This window comes from Heptranchias perlo, chromosome 20 (genome assembly GCF_035084215.1).
Source record: "Heptranchias perlo isolate sHepPer1 chromosome 20, sHepPer1.hap1, whole genome shotgun sequence".
Taxonomy (NCBI): Eukaryota; Metazoa; Chordata; class Chondrichthyes; order Hexanchiformes; family Hexanchidae; genus Heptranchias; species Heptranchias perlo.
The window spans coordinates 5,403,016-5,427,302 of record NC_090344.1 but is presented as its reverse complement, the minus strand read 5'-3'; the positions used below and the strand labels follow the sequence as shown (position 1 = coordinate 5,427,302).

Genomic DNA, 24,287 nt, shown 5'->3' with positions numbered 1-24,287 from the left:
TTGAAATGTTCGATCAAATCAGCACTTTATCTACTGAATTCGAGGCAAACCCGAGTTTATGTAATCTCTCCGCGTAATTTAAACTGTGGAGTCCAGGCAACATTCTAGTAAATCGACGCTGCACTCCCTTCATAGCCATTATATCCTTCCTAAGGTGCGTTGCCCAGAACTGAAGGCAATACTCCAGGTGTGGTCGAACCAGAGCTCTGTATAGCTGTATCATAATGCCTATCCCCTTGTATTCTAGTCCTCTGGATATAAAGACCAACATTCCATTAACCTTTTTGAATATTTTTTGTACCTGTCCATGACATTTTAATGATGTATGTTCATGGACCCCTAAGTCTTTTTGGAGCTCCACTGTTTCGAGCTTTTCACCATTTCGAAAGTACTCTGATTTATCCTTTTAGGTCCAAAGTGGATGACCTCACACTTGACGAAATTCATATCGATTTGCCACAATTTTGCACATTCATTTATGATATTAATGCCTTTCTGTAATTTTATGCTTTCATCTGCACTGCTTCCAATGCTGCCCATCTTGGTGTCATCGGCAAACTTGGATATGTGGCTTTCTGTCCCGTCATCTAATATCCGCCTGAATTGGGAAAAATCCAAATTCAGTTTCAATCTCCTCATCTTCTTGAGACATTTTATTTGCTTCATGTGTATTGCGCCGACGAAACTTCGGCATTCAGTCCACTGGAGCTCAAACATCCTCTGGATCTAATTCAGTTCCACCAACAGCAAAACTGAAAAGATGTGAGAAGCCAATTGATGACTTTTCACTAAAAGGAGTAACACATGGGGGCTCGTCCGGGATTTGAACCCGGGATCTCTCGCATAATCATTCAACGAAACCCCCTAAGCGAGAATCATACCCCTAGACCAACGAGCCCCTGATAGTTTAGGTGTGCAGCCAGTGTAAAAGTTCGTTGCGTCTCACAGCCGATCGACCATCCTTTCAGACCTCTTCGATCCATTCAATCTCGTTTTCGATTCGGGAGGACAGCAATATAAAGTTGTACACGAACTATTCCCAGTCACCAATATTAGTCTCCCTTTACCAAATGGCTTTCGAGTGCACGACTTGAGTTATCAAGTAAGACGTTTCAGAATTCGTTGCTCTTAAACTACATTGCTTGTGAGGATACTCAGAGTCGTGTCGATTTATGGCACGCTCTGTTCCCTTTGCATTGCAACCAACACATAGAATTGAATCATAGAAAGCTTACAGCACGGAAAGAGGCCATTCGCGCCATCGAGTCCGTGCGAGATCTCTGCAAGAGCAATCCAGCTTGAACCACTTCCCCGAAGCCCTCCATTTTTGTTTCCTTTCAAGTACTCATCCAGCTCCCCTTTGAAGGCCATGATTGAATCTGCCTCCATCACACCCTCGGGCAGTGCATTCGAGATCCGAACCTCTCGCTGTGTAAAAAAGTTTTTCCTCATGTCACCTTTGGTTATTTTGCCAATCAGCTTAAATCTATGTCCTCTGGTTCTTGACCCTTCCGCCAATGGGAACAGTTTCTCTCCATCTTCCATGCCGAGATCCTTCATGATTTTGAATACCTCTATCAAATGTCTACAAAACCGTCTCTGTTCCAAGGAGAACAACCTCAGATTCTCCGGTCTATCCACGTAAGTAAAGTCCCTCATCCCTGGAATTATGATAGTATTTTTTTTCTGCACCCTCTCGAAGGCCTTCACATCTTTCCTGAAGTGCTGTGTCCCGAACCCCACACAAAATTTCAGTTGTGTTCGAACCAGTGTGTTGTCAAGTTTCATCCTGATTTCTATACTTTTGTACTCTATACATCTATTTATAAAGCCCAGGATCCCGTATGCTTTTTAACCGCTTTCTCAACCTGCCCTGCCACATTCAACGATTTGTACACATAAACCCCTCTTTGTTCCTCTACCGCTTTTACATTTGTGCCCTGGAGTTTATTTTGCCTCTCCTCGTTTTTCCGACCGAAATGTATCACTTCGCATTTTTTGTGCGTTAAATTTCATCTGCCCCGTCTCCGCCCAAGCCACCAGCCTGTCCATATCCTTTGAAGTCCATCACTATCCTTATCATTGTTTACTACTCTTCCAAGTTTTGTTTCATCTGCAAATTTTGAAATTGTGCTCTGTGCACTCGAGTCCAAGTCATTAATATATATCAAGAAAAGCAGTGGTCCCAGCACTGATCCCTGGGGAACGCCACTGTACACCTCTCGCCAGTTCGAAAAACAACAGTTCACCAGTAATCTGTTTCCTGCTGTTCGTCAATTCTGCATTTATGTTGTTTCTGCCCCGTTTATTCCATGGGCCGCAATCTTGATGAGAAGCCTACCATGCGGCACTTTAGCAAACACCTTTTGAAAGTCCACATACACCACATCAACTAAATTGCCGTTATCTATCCTCTCTGTTACCTCATCAAAAAACTCTAACAGGTCAGTTAACCACGATTTGCCTTTAACAAATCCGTGCTGCCTTTCCCTAATCAATCCACCCTCGTCCAAGTGGCTGTTAATTCTGTCCCGGGTTATCGTTTCGAAACGTTTCCCCACCACTGAGGTTAAACTGACTGGCCGATAATTGCTGGATTTAATCGTACACCCTTTTTTGGACAAGGGTGTAACCTTTGCAATTTTCCAGTCCTCTGGCACCACACACATATCTAAGGATGTTGGTAGATTATGGCCAGTGCCTCTGCAATTTCCACCCTTACTTCCCTCAACAACCGAGCATGCATCCCATCCGGACTGGGTGGCTTATCTACTTTAAGTACAGCCAGCCGTTCAAGTGCCTCTTCTTTATCAATTTTTAGACCATCCAGTATCTCAACGATAACTTCCTTTGCTGAGACTCTGTCTTCTTGGTAAAGACAGATACAAAGTACTCATTTGGTACCAAGGCCATCCCCTCTGCCTCCATGAGTAGATCTCCTTTATCGTGCCGAATCGGCCTCACCCCTCCTCTGACTACCCGTTTACTGTTTGCATGCCTGTCGAAGTCTTTTGGATTCCCTTTTATGTTGGCCGTCAGTCTATAGTCATATTTCTCTTTGCCTCTCATTTCCTTTTTCACTTCCCCTCTGAACTCCCTAAATTCTGCCTGGTGAATTAACGCATAAAAAAGTTAGCATTTCTTTCAGCTGGAAACAGAAAGTTACTGGTTGATCAATGGCGATTTGAACAAGTATTCGTCTTTTTTACAGAGTTGAATGAGTTTTGCGAAATTAATACAGTGAACTAATACAGTAAAGTTGAATTCCTGATCGGGAACCGCCTCAGACAGCGCATTACTGCCCATCCCTTGGAAACAAGATACTACCGAAGCTTTGACAACACATCGCAGGTCCCCCTACAAAGTCACAGCTTGCCAGCTGTTCCGAAATTTGGAGCCTGGACAGGGAGTTAAACGCTGGACCTTCAGCTCACTACCCACTTTAAAAGTCTGATACTCTACCGACTGAGCTACCCAGGCTCGATACTACATAAGCTCACTTCGTACATATTCATGGGAGATCTCCGAATTATCATTGCAGCCGTCGAGCAAGGGTGAGGTCCGTTTGATAAAATTCTCAGGAACATGTTGAGGAGAATCCTTGTTTCTGTTGAACATGATGTAAGAAACATGGACAGTGAACTCGTGAGTTTACAATTCTTCTTGTTTGTGCGAAATGTCTTGTCATTCGTTAGCAGCAATTAAAAATAACACTTTACCCAGAGGCTCAAAGGCTGAACTTGTCCCACACGGGAGTTGGAAAAGGCCTCCAGACCTTTCAGCGTATTAACATCTGTAAGCTGAATAATTTCACCCGTGACACATTGAAACCAGGCAGAATATTTCTCTTCCAAATTTTCCCAACACGAAACTTGCAACCGATGAATATCGGCTTAAAGAAAAGAAGAATTGTTTTTTGGTTCTTTAGATTTAAAGATCTCGTACCGGCCCCTTTGCCATATGAGCTGCCGCTAAAAGCCCCCTCTCCCCCTATGAACAAGTAAACTGACACTTGCTATTGAAAGACGGTAGGCCAGAGGAACCCAAATGCCCACATGGGAAAACTAAGAAGTCGATTGTTGACCTCCATACATTTGTCCCACAAGGGCGTATTGTAAAAACGACTGGTTGTTAACAAGATGCGTTATTGAAGACACCATTTCTACCTTGAACTCCGATCAAAATGTTCGGAGTAAAAGGTTTGATTGTTTTAGAAGACGCTCGAACTCACAACCTGGTCATTTCTGGAGCCCATACTGCTATAAATAAGTAACGCACGCTTAACAATTGTGCAACACGAGAGCAGCGAACAACCGACAGCATCAGCGCTCTTGACAAACAGCTTTATTTTCGGTCTCTCAATTATCACTTCGAGATCTTTCTCAAACACAAGCCTCCAATCAAGATGCGATTCGTTAAATAACAATTCCTAAATCAAGAGAGTTTTGATCGATCATGACTAAAGCATGTACAATTTCCTCACCTGTTCCTTTTAATCCCTGGGGTGGAAACCATCAGCTCCTGGAGATTTGTCTATCTTTCGCCTCCTCATTTTCTCCATTGCCATTATTTTACTTGTACTGAATCCCCTTGATTTATTAACAGTTTTCCTCGTGTCTCTGGTATGTTAGCCTCATCCATTTCTGTGACGACCGATGCAAAGTAAAAAGTTAGCAACTCTGCCATTTCCTGATTTTCAATTACAATATCACCTGCATCTGTCTTTAAGCGGTCCACATTACTCTAAGCCTCCCTTCTTTCTCTGAATATACTCGTAAAAATCTTGAGAGTTGTCCTCATTTTCCCTCATAAGTTTTTCTCCTTTTCCCTTTTTGCTCCTCTTGCGATTTTTTTAGTTTCAGCACGACAATAAACCACACTTCGCTGTAAAGTTCGGCTCAATAGTTCTCCAATGTCAGAGCGAGAATTGTCTGAAGCCCTGATTTATTTCATGTCACAAATACAATCACACATAATCATCCTTGTATCAACTCACTGAAGGAGACACAAAGATAAACTCAGCGAGAAATGCAGTCAGTGTCGGGATACACAGGTGAACGGACAAGCGTAATGGACAGAGACAAAACGGCCTGAACCCCCAACAGTGAAGTGTCGCTGATAGATATTAGTGAGGAGGTGGGGGCCCCATCTCATCAATTGGCGCTGTGGCTTAGTTGGTTAAAGCATCTGTCCAGTAAACAGAAGATCCTGGGTTCAACTCCCAGTAGTGCCTTGTGCAGTTCATTATTTTACCTAATTTATGGAGTAAAGCGACAAAATAACAATGTGGTGTTCGTTTTTGTTCAGGTTTCAGGAGGAAACGGATAACAGAATGACTGTTCAAAAACGCCCTTTCATTCCACAGACAGACCTCTCAGAGAATGTGCCTGTAACACGTTAATTTAAGGACACGTTCTTGTTTCTCGGCTCGTTGGGATCGGGGTATAATTCACGATTTGAGGTTCAAAGCCGGAAGACATCCTAATTTGGACCAAGACTTGTGATCTTGACCTGCGGGACAAACGTTTGCAAAGAGGAAAAAGAAGTCCTCAAATCGCTCGACCTGAATCTCCAAGCCCAGATGAAATAGATCCCAGGTTGTTAACAGAAGCAAGGAAGGAAATAGCGGAGGCTCAAACCATCATTTTCCAATCCACCCTGGCAAGAGGTGTCGTGCAGGAGGATTTGAGGATTGCTAACGTTGTACCATTGCTGAAAAAGGGGTAAAGGGATAGATCGAGTAAATACAGGCCAGTCGGCCTAAACTCGATGGGAAGTATGAGTCGTCATTTAGAAAGGCACGGATTAATCAAGGACAGTCAGCGTGGATTTGTTAAGGGAAGGTCGTTTGAATTGAATTATTTGAGGAGGTATCAAGGAGGATCGATGAGGGTATCGCGATTGATGTAGTCAACATGGATTTTAACGAGGCTTTTGACAAAGTCCTACATGGCAGATTTGTCAAAAATGTAAAAGCCCATTGGATCCAAGGGACATTGGCAAGTTGAATCCAAAATTGGCTGAGCAGCAGGAAGCAAGCGGTTGTGGTCGACGGGTGCTTTTGTGACTGGAAGGCTGTTTCGAGTGGGGTTCCATGCGGATTCGTACTCGGTCCCTGCTTTTCATGGTACAGATCATTGATTTAGATTTAAATGTAGGGGGCATGATGAAGAAATTTGCAGATGATACAAGAGTTGGTCCTGTGGTTGAGAGTGAGGAGGAAAGCTGTCGACTGCAGGAAGATATCCATAGAGCGGACAGGTGGATAGAAAAGTGGCAAATGCAATTCAATCTGAAGAAGTGTGAGGTAATGCATTTAGTTGAGGGAGGGGGGGGCAAAAGGCAAGGGAGTGTACAATAAACATTGTAATTAATTTGCCATTGACACGCCCATTCTGCAAATTTACTAATGTCTTCCTTTATTTTTCGCATTTTTCCTTTGTATTAACTACAGCTCGCAATTAGGTGTCGTCCCTAAATTTTGAAATTGTACTTCCGATTCCAGTGTAGAAATCAGAAATGTAAATTGTAAACAGCAGTGGTCCCAGCACCGATAAATTTTGAAAAACAGTGGTCCCAGCACCGATAAATTTTGAAAAATAGTGATCCCAGCAGCTATAGATTTTGAGCAACAGTGGTCCCACCATTGATGAATTGTGAACAACAGTGGTCCCACCACTGATAAATTGTGAACAGTGGTCCCAGCACCGATAAATTGTGAACAGCAGTGGTCCCAGCATGTATAAATTATGAACAACTGTGGTTCCAGGAATTTTGAAATTGAACTGCAGTTGAAACTTTTGCATAAAAGGAAATGACGTCCCCAAATCGCTCGACCTGAATCTCCAGGCCCAGATGAAATATATCCCAGGTTGTTAACAGAAGCAAGGAAGGAAATAGCGGAGGCTCTGACCATCATTTTCCAATCCACCCTGGCAAAAGGCGTCGTGCAGGAGGATTTGAGGATTGCTAACGTTGTACCATTGTTTAAAAAGGGAGAAAGGGAAAGATCGAGTAAATACAGGCCAGTCAGCATAAACTCGATGGGAAGTATGAATCGTCATTTAGAAAGGCACGGATTAATCAAGGACAGTCAGCGTGGATTTGTTAAGGGATGGTCGTTTGAATTGAATTATTTGAGGAGGTATCAAGGAGGATCGATGAGGGTATCGCGATTGATGTAGTCTACATGGATTTTAACGAGGCTTTTGACAAAGTCCTACATGGCAGATTTGTCAAAAATGTAAAAGCCCATTGGATGCAAGGGACATTGGCAAGTTGAATCCAAAATTGGCTGAGTAGCAGGAAGCAAGCGGTTGTGGTCGACGGGTGCTTTTGTGACTGGAAGGCTGTTTCGACTGGAGTTCCATGCGGCTTCGTACCAGGTCCCTGCTTTTCATGGTACAGATCATTGATTTAGACTGAAATGTAGGGGGCATGATGAAGAAATTTGCAGATGATACAAAAATTGTTCCTGTGGTTGATAGTGAGGAGGAAAGCTGTCGACTGTAGGAAAATATCCAGAGAGCAGACAGGTGGAAAGAAAAGTGGCAAATGCAATTCAATCTGAAGAAGTGTGAGGTAATGCATTTAGTGAGGTGGGGGTGGTGGGGCAAAAAGGCAAGGGAGTATATAATAAATATTGCAATTAATTTGCCATTTACACGCCCATTCTGAAAATTTACTAATGTCTTCCTTTATTATTCGCATTTTTCTTTGTATTAACGACAGCTCGCAATTAGGTGTCGTCCCTAAATTTTGAAATTGTACTTCCGATTCCCGTGTCCAAATCATGAATGTAAATTTTGAACAAAAGTGGTCCCAGCACCGATAAATTGTGAACAACAGTGGTCCCACCACTGATGAAGTGTTAACAACAGTGGTCCTATCACTGATATATTGTGAACAACAGTTGTGCCAGCATCGATAAATTGTGAACAACCGTGGCCCAGCACCGATAAATTGTGAACAGCAGTGGTCCCAGCACCGATAAATTGTGAACAACTGTCGTCCCAGGAATTTTGATCTTAAACTGCAGTTGAAACTTTTGCACAAAAGAAAATAACGTCCGCAAATCGTCCCACGTGAAACTCAAATGCTTTGGGAAGAAGTCCAATCGAAACAATCAGGACTTTAAAGGCACCTCAACGACCTGAACTTTCGTTGAATGAATTGTGTTAGCCATTGCATTCGACCGTGAAATCGCTCTTGACTTTCATCTCACTGAAGCAGAGTGTGGCCGCTTTGTATCTGTGAGCATGTCGGTGGCGTGTTTAGCTTTGATATTGATCGCTTCCAATTTGTAAAATTTCATCAATCGTCAGGAAAAAGAAACCGAGAATCGAATTGTCCCTCCAAGTGATGAACTGAAGGGATTGGTGATCCAAGCAGATCTGGAAAATGCGTGGTGCAATCGGTCAGGAGTTCCAAATCCACCCTCCAGCCACTCGGCAATTATATTGAATGAACTTTACTCTGGCCCAGTGTCACCGCACTGAAATCGAGTATTTCTCCGGCATGTTTTTCTTCATAGTTGCTGGTTTAAGAGTGAAGACCTGCTGGTTGGATTTTCACTCCTACAAGCTTTAATCATTCATTTTTCACTGACTGTAGATAGTTGTTGTATTGGTCGCTGCAATCTCAAAGTTTAGCCCAGTGAATTATTGGTTGAGCAGGTGATCTCTTCACCTGTTCTCGGCGGTGTTATCCGTTGGCGTGAAAGTTTGATTGTTCGAGCCCTTATTTTATTTTTCCTCAGGATTCATCGCCTCAAAGTTCCAGGGTTTCAACGCATGATTTGGAATCAAGAAAATGTACCGGAATCAATGCCAGCTGAGCAGGGCTGATATTCTACCATTTACCCTGCGGTCGGAAATCAGGCACATGAATCATATAAAGGAATGGAACATTGGCTTCACGGTGATTACAATTCTCCTTGACAGACAAGCCCCCGAAAGGCCCGAAGGGAGGCCGCATTCGCAGCAGGAGAGCTGGTTCGCTGTGACATGGAGATTTCTGTAGTGAGTGCGACCAGACTGTTCCTATGTTCAGAGAATAAATTTCACACCCTTTATTTTGGAAAAGCAAAACGGTGGGGATTTTTGTCATAGCCCGATGCCTTTCGTGTTGTATCAGATGTTCCTCGTTGCGTTACTTTCATCTTGATCGGAGAACCAGTTCGGGCGCTCCTGTGATAAACAGCGACAATTGCCAGTTAATGTTAAATTTAACAACGACTCTACTGCGTTTTTAATCCCACTCTTAAGATGCAGTCTATAAAATGAATAAAAAATCATCACATTCAAAGCATAAAAATCTTATTAAAGTTTGGAATGTCTCTCGGTAACCACGTCAACATCGCCTTCAGTCTGAAATAGAATGTTATCGATTGATTCATGGTGATTAAAACAGGGATTCAACGACGAACAGGATTTAATTAGCTTCATGTAATTAATTTAATCAGTTCATAACTCTTTTTAAAATTAATTCCCTGACTGGGAATCGAACCTCGCGGCGGTGAGAGTCCCGAATTCTCACCACCAGGCCATTGGGGAGCTCCCAAGATTGTGCACGAGACAAAGTGGAACTGATGACATTAGTTTTTCTTTCGCTCTTTCGTGATTCATTCAGCTCTGTGTTTATTCTCAGGCCTCTTATCTCTCCTTCTTTTCAGCTTCTGACTGCGGATATTCCTGTGGCTCAATATGAATAATATAGAACATCTCACAGCCCCGGTATATTTGCTGTTTCTCTGTGCAGTTCTGTGCAAAATCAAACTGCACGCAAATACCGGCAGTGCCTCTCTCTCACTCCCCACAGAAGCAGCAGGAGATGCCACTTTAAACTGCCAGTTGCTTCAAACGATTCATGATGGACCTGCGTGGCCTTGCAGTTTTCCAAGGAGCTGCATTCAGTGCGTGAATTTTGGAAATGGAAACATGTCAATCAGCAGCTTGTGGTAGTATTTTACCTCACTTTCCATTTCATGTACATGCCTACTTGCACTTGGTGATGTCATTGCCTGAACATCACATCTGTCGCGGTATTATTTCGAACAGAAAATGCCATTTTGTGCGAGCAGTTTGTCTGGCAGGAAAATGACCTGAATTACAAAGGGCCAAGTAGGAAAGGCCGCGTTGCTCTGCTTGTTCGCAGCAACGAATTTTCAGCGTTTCCTTGGGGTTCAGTGTTTCGGATTCGGCGCTTTCATCACCACGGCAAAGGTTCGATTGTCGGTCTCAACATCCGCATATTATACACTCTATCATAAGTGTACTGTACTCAAATTGCTGATTTTTTCATTGTGAGGGGAAGAAACATAAATGTGTGGACATTAATTACGAATTCATCAGCTGGGTTGCACCATTTCTTTTCCTACCGTCTCAGTCTTTCCATCTTTACCCTTCTCTGCTGGTGTTGCAGGTTCCATCATTCTTCGCTGTTCACGATGCCTGAGAAGTCCATCAGGAGAAAACAGGCAAAGTCAAGAGACAGAGACAGGGAGAGATTAAAACACAGAAAAAAATTGTATAAATGTCAAGTTCTGCGAACGAGCAGAATTTAGAATGGAGCTTGGGAGAGATTCCTTCACGTGTCTTGCAATTTTGCAAGAGATCATTGGGCTCCGAGTTAAAAGCGTCGTTGGCGATGGAGCACCTCTCTGAGGGAGCGAACAAGGTCCGTTCGTTCAAGTTCATATTAATTTGAACACTGAACAAACTTTAAAAAGTAGCGCTGCGAACAGGATTCGAACCTGTGCAGGGAAACCCCACTGGATTTCAAGTCCAACGCCTTAACCACTCGGCCATCACAGCTGGAAACATCGATGATGCACAGCTATAAATCAGAATGCGTAGGGTTATCACACGAGATCTGTGACACTTTGTTCTCTCAGACAGGTTTCCAACTGGAAACTTACAGCTTGTTAATGTGCTGACTTTGCTGTCTCGGTGATAGAATTCTCGTTTATCACGTGAGAAACCGGGGTTCGATTTCCGGTTCGTTTAGGATTATTTTCATTCTCCATTCATAAGATCGCGTGAATTGTGCGACATTCGCCTTCAGCTTAAATCTGCGCACCATTTGAGACATTTTCCATTCTCCACGTGTGTTGCGTCGAAGCTGGGTTGGAAAATCACATTGCAAGTCTAACGCCTTAATCATTGGGTCATCGCTGCTGCAAGCGACAAATCCGACACGGCTGCAGAAGAGAATGAAGAAGGTTATGACAGGAGAACTCTGAGACTGTATGTTCTTTTAGACAGGTTTCGAACTGAGCGCAGACCACCGGCTGCTGTGCGGACTTTGTTATTTCAGTGATCAAATTCTTGCTGTCTGCGCGGGAGGCCCGAGTTCGACCACCGCTCAATCGACGAGCATTTTTCATTCTCCATTCATGTGGTCATGTGAATTCGGATACGTTTACATTCAGCTTCAATTTGAACACCATCTTGTGACATTTTCCTTTCTCCATGTGTGTTGTCGTCGACAGAACCTCTGCATTCTGTCCTCCATGCACTGGAATTAAGACAATCCTGCCGACTACACCGCTGACGAGACGTGAGAAACCAATTTGTGATTTTGAACTATAAATGGTAACATCGCAGGGCTCGTCCGGGATCTCTCACATAACAATCAGCAAATCCCCAAAGCGAGAATCATACCAGAAGACCAAAGAGCCACTGATAACAGAGGGGTGAAACCAATGCAGAATTCGGTGCCACCCACAGCCGATCGGCCACCATTCTCTACATCCTATCACTTTTTCTATTCCGATGTACGGCAATGTGAAGACGTACATTAACTATTTCATATCAACAATATTAGCCTCTCTTTACCACATTCGTTTCGAATGTGCGAGTTGTAATATCAAGTGAGACTTTGCAGAATTAATTGCTCTGTAGCTACATTGTTGTCTGTCTCGGCATCCGCAGATTATCCACTCTCCCACAAGTATAACAGTGACTACACTTCAAAAATACTTCATTGGCTGTAAAGCGCTTTGGGACGTCTTGATGTCGTGAAAAGCGCTTTATAAATACAAGACTTTGTTTTTATACTGGGCTAAAAGTACTGATAATTTCACTATGAGGACGAAGAGACATCAATATGTGGACATTGGCTACGAATTCATCATCTGGGTTGGTCCTTTACTTTTCCTCCCGTCTCATTCTTTCGATCTTTAGCGTTCTCTGCTGGTGTCGCAGGTTCGATGAGCTTTGGCCGTTCAATGAAGCCTGAGAAGTCCATCAGGGGAAAACAGAGCGGGACAGAGACAGGGAGAGATAGAGATAAAAGTATAGAAAATAAGCCTGAATATCAAGTTAAAAGAATTTTAAATGAAGCTTGAGAGAGATGGAATCATACACTCAAAGAATCGTTACTGCACAGAAGGAGGCCATTCGGCCCATTGAGCCTGCCCCGGATCTCTTTAAGAGCAATCCAGTTCGTCCCATTTCCCCGTTCTTTCCCTGTAGACCGCAAATATATTTCCTTCAAATACTTGTCCAATTCCTTTTAGAAATTAACGATTAAATCCGCTTCCATCACCCTTTCAGGAGATGCATTCCCGATTAGAACTACTCGCTGATTTAAAACGTTTTTCCTCATATCTCCTTTGGTCAACCACCGTAAATCGATGTCCTCTGATTCTCGACTCTTCCGCCAACGGGAGCAGTTTCTGTTTATTTACTTTATCTAAACCCGTCATGATTTTGAACACTTCTGTCAAATGTCCTCTCAACCTTCCTGCCCGAAGGAGAACAACCCCAGCTTCTCCAGTCTATCCACGTAACTGAAGTCCCTCATCCCTGAAACCATTCCAGTAAATCTTTTCTGCGCCACCCCTAAGGCCTTCACATCCTTCCTAAAGTGCGGTGCCCAGAATTGGACACAATTCTCCAGTTGTGGATTATTGTGAAGTTTCCTTCACGCACCTTGAAATTTTGCAAGAGACCATTGGGCTCCCAATTAAAAGGCTCTGCCGCGGTGGAGGATCTCTCTGAGAGAAGGAAATGCGGCCCGTTATCTCCAGTTCATATTTATTTGAGCATTGAATAAAACTGTAAACAATAGCGCCGCGAGCAGGATTCCAATGTTTTACCAAAAGACCCCGTCGAGTTTTAGATGTGACGGCTTAACCATTCGGCCATCACAAGCAGCGAGTGCTCGTAATGCAGGGCTGTAAATCAGAATGCGCAAGGTGCTCAGAGGAGATTTGTGAAATGATATGTTGTTTTGAACAGGTTTCCAATTGGACACAGCAAACGTTGCTGTTTCACTGGTAGAATTTGCACTTACCACGCGAGGGAACAGGGTTCGTTTTCCCGACCAATTAAGGCGCATTTTTGTTCTGCACCTCTGAGATCGCCTGAATTGGGATAAATTCACCTTCAGTTTCAATCTGCACACCGCCGTGAGGCATTTTACTCTCTCCGTGTGTGTTGCGTCGATAAACCGGCTGCATTCTGACCTCTGGACCTCAAACATGTTCGAGAATTAATTCAATGCTGCTTTCTGCAACGCTGAAAAGATGTGAGAAAGAAATGAGTAAATCCTCACTGGAAATAGTGAAACAGGCGGGTTCTGGGATTTGAACTGGGGAACTCTCACGTATCAATCAGTGAAACGTCCAAAATGAAAACCATAATCCGAGAACAAGGAGCCGTCATTAACACAACCGGACAACCAGTCGAAAATTTCCCTGTTACCCACAACCGATCGCCCATTCATTCAGACCGCTTCTGTCCATCGAATCACAGAAGGAGGCGATTGGGCTCAACGAGCCCGTGCCTGCTTTTTGTAAGAGCAATCCAATTCGTCCCATTCCCCGGCCCTTTCCCGGTGCTCTGTATTTTTCCCCTTCAAATTCCTTTTTCAAGTCACGATTGAATCTGCTTCCACCATCCTTTCAAGCAGCGCATTCCAGATCAGAACTACTCGCTGCGTCATTAAGTTTTTCCTCATATCGCCTTTGGTTCTTTTGCAATCACCTCAAATCTGTGACCTCTGGTTTCCGACCATTTCGACAATTAAAACAGCTTCTCTTTATTAACTTTAAACCTTTCATGACTTTGAACACTTCTATCAAATCTCCTCTGAACCTTCTCTGCTCTCAGGGGAACAACCCATCACCCGGCAAATACGGTCAATTAGCTTCAATTAATTTATATTATCATTAAACGGACCTTTAAAGACATGCCTTGTTTTGTGGAAGTGTGAGCTGGTGGTTTAAATCGCTGGTTTCAATGTCTGGGGCGTTTCTCGATTCGAATTTTACCACTGACATAATTTCTGCCAATGTTTATTTTGACCTGTTCACAGAAAACCCGATTGCAGTGCGATGGAGCAGAGGATGTGAAAGAAGCTGAAAGTGAAAGTGCAGATATTAGTTTCATCACGGGGACAGGACACGTTTCCACAGGTAAGGATCTCTCACCTTAAGATTCTTTCCAGCAGAGTGGGACAGGTGATCAGAGTGACCGGGCTCTAACGGCGCAATCGGTCCTTATATGAGTTACAGGCTCGGGAAATGCCGGGGTTGTTAATTCGAGTCTCACCTCGATCAAGCAATCCTTTTGTTTGTGAACATTTCGACAGGAGTTGAAGGTAGAATTGATGTTTTCGAAAATGCATCTACTTATCTGAATTGCCATGTGGTTCCTCTGGACTACGCTGTTGAAATATCAGAAGAGATGTTGAGTATTACTTGTTTACAGGAGGGAGGCTGCGGTTTTGTAGACACAAACTATGATTTTGATCCATCTTCAAATCGTGGGATTTAACTGGAGCTTTAAACCAGCGCCAGAGGCCGCTCAGCCAGGATACTTTCCATCCGACACTTCAGGAGCTAGTTTTACAGGAATAGAATTACTGCAAGCAAGAATTCTACGCCTCAAGCACCAATGCTGCCACGGCAGCAGGATGCATGTGTCCAGTTAGAAACCTGTCTGAAGGAACATGCAGACTGACAGAGCCGGAAGTCGAGCAGATTGACTTTCGGTCTGAGCAGATGTTGAGTCTCCTTCTTGAGAGAGTTTCGCCAATCCAGCTCAGAGTGGTTTAAGAATCATGAATTCGGGTGTGACTGGAGCCACTTGTGTAAGATGAAGTGTAGGGGGCAGTTTCACATCCTTGACGGACATTAATGATCCTGTTGCGGTTTTGCTGCAAAATTTCACTTCCCAGCTCCCGAACTAAAATCCAACGCCGTTGCAACTCGAATCCACAGCCTTTGAATGGCTTATCAAACAAAACAAGTAGAAGTCCAACACACGAGCCATTGCGTCACAGGGTCAGTTGCCAAAAAAAACCCGAATAAAAAGAAAGACGTGTTTCTCCGGTCCAGGGGCAAAGTGACAATGGATATTATTCAAAAAACTGTCCTCTCAAATCTGTCTTTATATTTTTTTTGTAAAGCTTCGATTTTAAATGTTATAAAAAGCCGAAATAAGTAAAGTAAATTAAAAGAATCGAATCCGTGATTAAGGGGTTACAACACACTCTAATCAACAGTTAACCGGCCGTACTGATGGTCCATTAGATATTTTAATTAATTTCTGTACCTGTACACTAGTTGGTAGCGCTTTCTGTACTTGGACCCCGAAATCTCTCTGCTCCTCCACAGTTCCTAGCTTCTCACCATTTAGAAAACATTCTGATTTATCTTTGTTAGATTTAAATTGGATGATCTCGCTCACCCCCCATTGAACTATATTTGCCGCAGTTTTGCCCACTCACTGAATCTATCAATTCCCACTTTTCAACTTCCTGCTTCAATCTTCATGACTTGTTGCGTCACCAGAAGGCTGCGTGTTCAAATCACGGGGTAACCGTTACTTTTCGAGCTGATCAGATTCTGGATCGTTCCGGGATGAATATTGTATCTGCTTTTTCTCAATAAACAGAACCTTGCTCTAAAGTCTGCTTCCCTGGTTCTCAAATTTCAGGAAGGCGTCTCATTCCGCCCTCGACTTTTGATTTTGACCTGCGGTTGAAACTTTTGCAAAGATGGAAAAGAAGTCCCCAAATCGCTCCATGTGAATCTTAAACGCTTTGGGAAGAAGTTCAGTGCAAACAGTTTGGAATTTAAAGGCACCTCAATGACCTGCACTTTCTTGGAATGAGTTTTGTTCGCCATTGCATTCGACCGTGAAATCGCTCCCGGCTTTCATCTCACTGAAGGGAAGAGTGTGGCCGCGTTCCAACTGTCAGAGTGGAAGTGACGAGTTTGGGGTCGGTGTGGGTCGTTCACAACTTTTGAAATCTCACCAAGCAGCAGAGAAAAAGAATCTTGGAATCAAATTGTCCCTGTCAGTGATGAATTGAAGTGAACATCGCTCCAAGCAGATCTGGACAACTCGCAGTGCAGCCGCACAGGAGTTCCAAATCCACCTTCTCGCCACTCGGCAATCGCCTGAACTGAACTTTACTCTGACCCAGTGTCACCGCGCTGAAATCGAGTAAGTCTCGGCCACACTTTTTCTGAACATCATGGTTACTGGTTTAAGAGTGAAAACTGCCGTCCGCTTCACTGTAAGTGCAAGAGACATCTTTGTAAACACCGAGTCGTGTCACAGACCTGCTCGTCGGACCTGCTCATTTCATCTCATCTCATTTTCAGCAAACCTGAATATTACTGGAATAGAGATTGACGAATCACAGCTCGAGAAATCAATCCTCTCGACCACGAGGGGACGGAGTCTTCCAACATACAGGTGTTTAATGGCAAGGTGAGTTTAATGTTCAGGAATAATAGAGCACAGATTTTCGGTCGTGCAAACTTCACACACTTTATTTTGGAAAAATAAACTGATAGCAGAGAGAATTTATTTTGATCGCTGCAACCTGAATTTTTAGTTCGTTGAATCAGTAGTTCAACAGCAAACGTGTGCCTCTGTGGCGCAATCGGTTAGCGCGTTCGAAGTTAACCGAAAGGTTGGTGGTTCGATCCCACCCAGGGACGGTAGGGAAACTTTTATCTTCATGGTCTCGCATTTCCTGGTTCTGTTGTTTGTTTTGGCTGCAAAACAATTGCCCGGTTTCGATGGCCAGCTGAGTGCGGCCGATCTTCCATCATTTCACCTGTGATTGGCTTCGCCGAAATCTGAATTCTTCTTGACAGACAAGGTCTGACATCGATATTTCTGCAGTGACCGACACCAGACTGTTTCCTCAATGAATGTCACTCCCTTTTATTTTGGAAACGCAAAATTGTATTCACATTCCGAACGGTTTCAGTTGATTTGTGAGAGATCATGAAAGGATCCTGCAGCGCTGCCTTGGATAATAACAACAGTTCTAAGCCGCATTTCAGTCGCGGCAACAAATCCTCACATCCGAGTATCTGCACCCTTAAATCCGAGTATCTGCACTTTTGCAGCAGAGTATCTGCACCCTCACACTGGAGTATCTGCACCGTTGCACCGGAGTATCTGCGCCCTTGCAACCATTAACTCATCAACTGTCCCCAATCATCTTTATCAGCGTCAGGAGCCCTAAACAAAACCCAACAGTGAAGAAATTGGCTTTATGATTCTTCACTAATGCACGGACACATTTTTATTAACGGAACTTTGAAGGAGATTTGGGGAAAGTGGCCGCTGATACTCAGAAACTACTGCTTGTTTTTTTTGCTCAGCGGGCTCGTTGGTCGAGGGGTATGATTCTCGCTTCGGGTTTGTTGTTTGAAATATGTGAGAGATCCCGGGTTCAAATCCCGGAGAAGCCATCATTTTTTTTCCCCCCCGACCTTTGATCTTGAGCTGCTGTTCAAACTGGCAGGGTGTTTGTCGGTATCTCAATAATCTCACGTCTTCTGAATGCATTCTGCTCGCAATTGCAATTGACCTTGAAACCGCTCTCGGATTTCATCTCACTGAAGCAGAATGTGGCCCCTTTTTGTTTCAGCGTGGAGGTGACGAGGTTGTGGTTGATAACCGCGGGCACACCTGTCCGGACATTGGTGGTCAGAATGTACAAAATGCTGTCTCAAATATTCTGTTGTCATCCAGGGAGCTCTAGTTTTGCATGCCCAACCTTTACCCTAGTAAGAATGTGTCCAGTCTGTACCCGAACTATCTCCTCACTCAAAGCCTCCCATTGCTCATTTACTGCTTTACCTGCCAATCTTTGATTCCAATCCACCTGGACCCGATCACTTTTCAACTCGCTGATATTCGCTCTTCCCAGTTCAGTATTTTCATGCTTGATATTTCCTTGCATTTTCCATAACTATACTAAACCTGCTGCAAATGCTCCCCCACTGAATCATGCTCCACTTGCCCCACTTCTTTCCCCGAAATAAATCCAGCACTGCTTCCTTCCTCGTTGGGCTGAAGAAATACAGATTAAGAAAGTTCTCTTGGACACAATTCAGGAATTGGTCGCCCTCTTTGACTTTTGCACTGCTCTTTCCCAGTCTATATTCGGATAAATGAAGTTCCCTTTTATCAATGCTCTAAAATTATTGCATCTTTCTGCAATTTCCTCCTCCATCTCCTTCCCACTAGTTGGCCCCCTATAGTCTGCATCCAGCAGCGTAATAGCTCCTCAATTTTTCCTTAATTCTAAACAAATAGATTCTGCCTTTGAACCCTTAAGCATGGCGACCCTTTCTACCGCTGTAACAGTATTTTTGATCAATAGTGCCTGGTCCACACCCCCCCCCCAACTTTTATCCCCTGCCTTTCCTGAATACGTTGTAGCCAGGAATATGTAAGTGGCCACTCCTCCGCTTGTTTGAGCAAGGTCTCCATTATTGACACTATAACATAATCCCATGTTACCACTTGTGTCTGCAGCTCACCAACCTTATTTACCAAGTATGTTAAACACAACATCAGGGCATAAGGGTAGGACAAGTTCTAATGCCCAATTAAATGTTCTATACACTAATGTCCGTAGCATAAGAAATAAAACAAGGGAATTAGAAGCCTAAATTGAGCTTATAGTGCATGACTTAGTGCTCATCACTGAGACCTGGCTACAAACTGGGCATGACTGGGAGATAAATATTTCAAGTTATAAGCCGTTTAGAAAGGATAGGGACATTGGAAAAGGCGGTGGAGTAGCGATATTGAGGAGGGATACTATTACTGCATGAGAAAGAAGACATATCAGTAAAGGTGAGCACGCAGTAGAAAGGCTTTGCGTGGAAATGAGTAACAGAATAGAATGCAAGACTTTGGTGGGAGTTGTTCATGGACTTCCGGACAGCAGTGAAAAAGTAACAGGATACACAGAAGCGGACAGGATGTTAGGGGTCTGGAACTCACTGTCTGAAAGGGTGGTCGAGGCAGAAAACCTCAACTCATTTAAAAAGTACTTAGATGTGCATTTGAAGTGCCGTAACCTACAGGGCTATGACCAAGTGTTGGAAAGTGCGATTAAGTTGGATAGCTCTTTTTCGGCCGTCATAGACACGATAGGCCGAATGGCTTCCTTCTGTTCTGTAACTTTCTATGATTCTATGTGTGTGAAGGGATTCGTTCAGTCATCACACGTGCTGAGACACCAGCGAGTTCACAAGTGACTGCAGGGGTTGGATTCTGCTGTTAATCCCATCCATCCAGGACTGAACCATATTCATTCTGACATTTGGGGTTTGTTTCTGCTGATGTTAATAACCGCTATAACTGGGCTGGAGTTTAAGATTCTGGATATGTTAAATAAATCAGCTATGTTTTAAACACCTTGTTGTCGATTTTGGTCTTTCCCACCTGAGTGTTTAGCATCACCTAACTGGAGCTCAGAAAGCACAATCTGGGGGGAGGATCATCCGGTGGGAACAGAACTTCAGCCTGGACACAGTCCTTCACGGCCACAGTGAGAGGGGCAAATGGCACTTTGGTCTTTCCCGTCGCTCGTCACTGACATCAAAGTCACCGTGCGGCGTCCAGTCTAAAAATGACTGTGGTAATTATTCTATGTTTGTTTGACAGTCCTGAGTCTACCATTTAAAGCAGGCGTTAACTGATTTAAAGTAAACCCGCTTAAAAGAAATGGGTTATCAGTTGTGATATCCGTGAAGCCAATGTTCCATTCCTTTATATGATTGATGTGCCTGATTTCCGACCGCAGTTTCAGTGGTGGAATATCAGCACTGCTCAGCCGGCTATGATCACGGTACATTTTCTTACAAACCAAACACAGATTGAAACCCTGGAACTTTGAGGCGATGAATCCTTGGAGAAAAAATAAATAAGGGTTCGAACCATCAAACTTTCTCGCTAAATGAGAGCACCACCGAAACATACAAAGAGGTCACCTGCTAAACCAGCAATTCACTGAGCGAAACTATGAGATTGCAGCCACCAATATAACAGTTGTCTACTGTCAGTTTACTTCTCCAAAATGACTGGATTTTTACTCCTGCAAGCTTCAACCAACGAGCTGGTCTTCACTCCGGAAACAGCAACTGTGAAGTTCAGAGAAACGTGTTCGATTTCAGCGCGGTGACACAAGACCAGTGTAAAGCTCAGTCAATGAGATCGCCGAGTGGCGAGAGGGTGGATTTGGAATGCCTGAGCGCCTGCACTGCGCACTTTTCAGATCTGCTTGGAGCACCAATCCCTTCAATTCATCACTTACAGGGACAGGTCGATTCTCTGTTTCTTTTCCTTGAGGCTTGGTGAAATTTTAAAAATTGATAGAGACCAATGTTAAAGCGAACCTCGTCAGTGACATGCTCATAGATACAAAGCGGCCAGACTCTGCTTCAGTGAGATGAAAGCCCAGAGCGGTTTCAAGGTCGAATGCAATTGCAAGCAAAGCTCGTTCAATGAAAGTGGAAGTCATTGAGGTGCCTTTAAGGTCCTGATTGTTTGAAATGAACTTCTTCTGAAAGCGTTTGAGATTGAGGTGGAGTGATTTGGGGATTTCTTTTCCCTATTTGCAAAAGTCTGAACCGCCACTAAAGATAAAAAGTCAAGGGCTAAATTGGGGATTCTACGGGATATGGACCTCGAATCGAGAATTATACCCCGACCTCAACGAGCCCAGAAACAAGAACGTGTCCTTACATTAACGTGTTACGCTCACATTCTCTGAGGGGTCTGTCTGCAAAATAAAAGGGCATTTTGAAGAGATATTCTGAGCAGTTCCGTATTGGACCCCGAACAAAGTACAAACACCGCACGATGCTTTTGCTGGTCAAATTCACTAAACATCATAAATTCCACAAAAGCACCACGGGGAGTTGAATCTATGACCGGAGTTCTTTAAGCAACTAAGCCACGGAGCCAATTCACGGGCACGCTTCTCACTTCCTCATTAATATCTGTGCTACACATTCTGTTGGGGGTTTAGACTGTTTTATCTTTGTCAATTTCATAGAAAATGAAAGCAAGAGTGGATCATTCAGCTCTGCCATTCAAAATGATCATGGCTGATCGTCTAGTTCTGTACCCTGTTCCCGCTTTTTCCCCATATCCCTTGAGCATTAAGAAATATATCTATCTGCTTATTGAATAAGTCTAATGACTTGGCCTCCACTGCCTTCTGTGGTAGTGAATTCCACAGGTTCACCACCCACTGAGTGAATACATTTCTCCTCATCTCGGTTCTAAATGACATACCCCGTATCCTGAGACTGTGACCCCTGGTTCTGGACTCCCCAGCCACCGGGAACATCCTCCCTGCATCTAGTCTGTCTCGTCCTGTTAGAATTTTATATGTTTCGATGAGATCACCCTTCATTCTTCTAAACTCGAGCGAATATAGGCCTGGTCGACCCAATCTCTCCTCATACGTCAGTCCTGCCATCCTCGGAACAAGTCTGCAAAACCTTCGTTGCACTCCCTCCATGGCAATGACATCTTTCCTCAGATAAGGAGACCAAAACTGCACACAATACTCCAGATGGGGTCTCACCAAGGCCCCGTACAACTGCAGTAAGACATTCCCTGTTCCTGTACTCAAATCCTCTTGCATTGAACGCCAACATACCATTCGCCTTCCTAACTGCTTGCTGCATCTGAATGCTCGCTTTCAGCGACTGGTGTACAAGGACACCCAGGTCTCGTTGCACCTCCCCATTTTCCCAATCTATCACCATTCAGATAATAAACTGCCTTTCTGTTTTGACAAAAAAAGTAGATAACCTCACATTTATCCACGTTATACTGCATCTGCCATGTTCTTGCCCACTCACCCAACTTGTCGAAATCACATTGGACCCTCTTTGCATCCTCCTCACAGCTCGCATTCCACCCCAGCTTTGCGTCGTCTGCAAACTTGGAAATGTTACATTCCGTTCCGTTCCCTCATCCAAATCATTGACATATATTGTGAATAGCTGAAGTCCCAAGCACTGACCCCTGCCGTGCCCCACGAGTCACTGCCTGCCACCCGGGAAAAGACCAGTTTATTCCCACTCTTTCCAGTCTGTCAACCAATTCTCAATCCAGGCCAGTCTATTCCCCGAATCCCATGTGCTTTAATTTTGCACACGGTCCTCTTCTGTGGGACTATATCAAAGGCCTTCTGAAAATCCATGTTTCCCACATCCATTGGTTCTCACCTATCTAATCTACTAGTTACATCCTCAAAAACCTCCAGTAGATTTGTTAAGCATGATTTCCCTTTCATAAACCTATGCTGACTTTATCAAATCCCATTAATGCCTTCTAATTGTTCTGTTATCACATCTTTTAAAATAGACTCGAGCATTTTCCCCACGACTGATGTGAGGCTAACTGGTCTTTAATTCCCTGTTTTTTCTCCCCCTCCTTTTTTTTTAAAAAAAAGTGCGGTTACATTTGCAACCCTCCAATCTGTAGGAATTGTGCCAGAGTATAGAATTTTGGAAGATGATCACCAATGCATGCACTCTTTCCAGGGCCACTTCGTTTGGTACTCTGGGATGTAGATTATCAGGCCCTGGGGATTTGTCAGCCTTTAACTCCATTAATTTCCCAAGCATTTTTTCTTTAAAAGTAATACTGGTTTCCTTCAGTAGAAACTTGGTTCCTCACATTTCTGGAAGGTTGTTTGTGTCCTACTTTGAGAGCAGAACCAAAGTATATTTTTAATTGTCTTCACTAATCTTTTTCTCTTGACATTTAGAGAAACTTTTACAGTCAGTTTTTATGTTCCTGCTAGTTTACTCTCATACTCTAATTTTTTCATCTGAGTCAATCTCTGTCCTCCTTTGCTGAATTTTAAACTGCTTCCAATCCTCAGGCTTGTTGCTTTTTCTAGCAATTTTATATGTCTCCTCTTTGGATAAATACTATCCCTAATTTCTTTTGTAAGCCACCATTCCTGTTTTATTTTTGTGCCAGACAGGAATCAATAATTGTTGTAATTCCTGCACATGTTCTGTTAATATTAGCCATTGCCTATCCACCTTCATCCCTTTGTGAAGTTCCCCAATCCATCCTAGCCAACTCACACTTTCATAATTTCCTTCATTTAGATTCAGGACCCCAGTTTCGGATTCAACTACTACACTCTCCATCTGAAATAAGGAATTCTATCATGTTATGGTCGCTCTTCTCGAAGGGAGCCCGCAAAAGATTGTTAATCAATCCTTTCTCATCGCACAATACCCAATCTAGGATCGCCTGTTCTCTAGTTGGTTCCTCAATGTATTGGTCTAGAAATCAATCATGTGCACTCCAGGAATTCCTTCCCCACAGTATTATTGCTAATTTGGTTTGACCAAACTACATGTTAAATTAAGTCAGCGTGATTACAGTTGTACCCTACTTGCATGCGTCTCCTATTTCCTGTTTAATGCCCTCTCCTGCATCACTACTCTTTGGGGGGCAATAGACAACCCCCACCGTTTTCTGCCCCTTGGTATTTTCGCTCCACCCATACAGATTCCATATCGTGATTTTCTGAGCCAATATCCTTCCTCACTATTGCGTTGATTTCCTCCTTTACTAACAACGCTACCTCACATCATTTCACTTTTTGCCTGTCCATCCTAAATATTGACTACCCCTGGATGTTCAGTTCCTATCCTTGGTCACCCTGCAGCCATGTCTCCCTTATCGTAACTTTTTCGTACCCATTAATCTCTGTGCTGTTAATTCATCGACCTTATTGCAAATGCTCCACACATTAAGACAATGCCTTCAGACTTGTCTTGAAGATTGCTAGTTAACTAGTATTTTTTTTGCACGGTGGCCCTATTTGTTTTTTTGCTCTGGTTTTCTCCGCCTGCCACTATTGCTTCCTCCCTTTGTCTTGTTTCAATCCTTGTTTTCCCCTCCTGTCTCTCAGCTCAGGTTCCAATCCCCCTGCCATTCCAGTTGAAACCTTCCCCAACAGCACGAACA

General features: G+C 43.6%; 3 non-coding genes across 3 annotated transcripts; 1 reads left to right on the top strand and 2 right to left on the bottom strand.

Annotated features, from left to right (window-relative positions):
• Window positions 1-808: 808 nt before the first annotated feature.
• Window positions 809-898, bottom strand: trnap-agg (transfer RNA proline (anticodon AGG)). Its single transcript is given in 2 exon segments — window positions 809-844; window positions 863-898. It is a non-coding gene; the product is annotated as a tRNA-Pro (tRNA).
• Window positions 899-5,159: 4,261 nt separating this feature from the next.
• trnat-agu (transfer RNA threonine (anticodon AGU)) lies at window positions 5,160-5,233 on the top strand. The gene has a single exon. It is a non-coding gene; the product is annotated as a tRNA-Thr (tRNA).
• Window positions 5,234-10,732: 5,499 nt separating this feature from the next.
• On the bottom strand, window positions 10,733-10,814 carry trnas-uga (transfer RNA serine (anticodon UGA)). Its single transcript has one exon. It is a non-coding gene; the product is annotated as a tRNA-Ser (tRNA).
• Window positions 10,815-24,287: the final 13,473 nt, after the last annotated feature.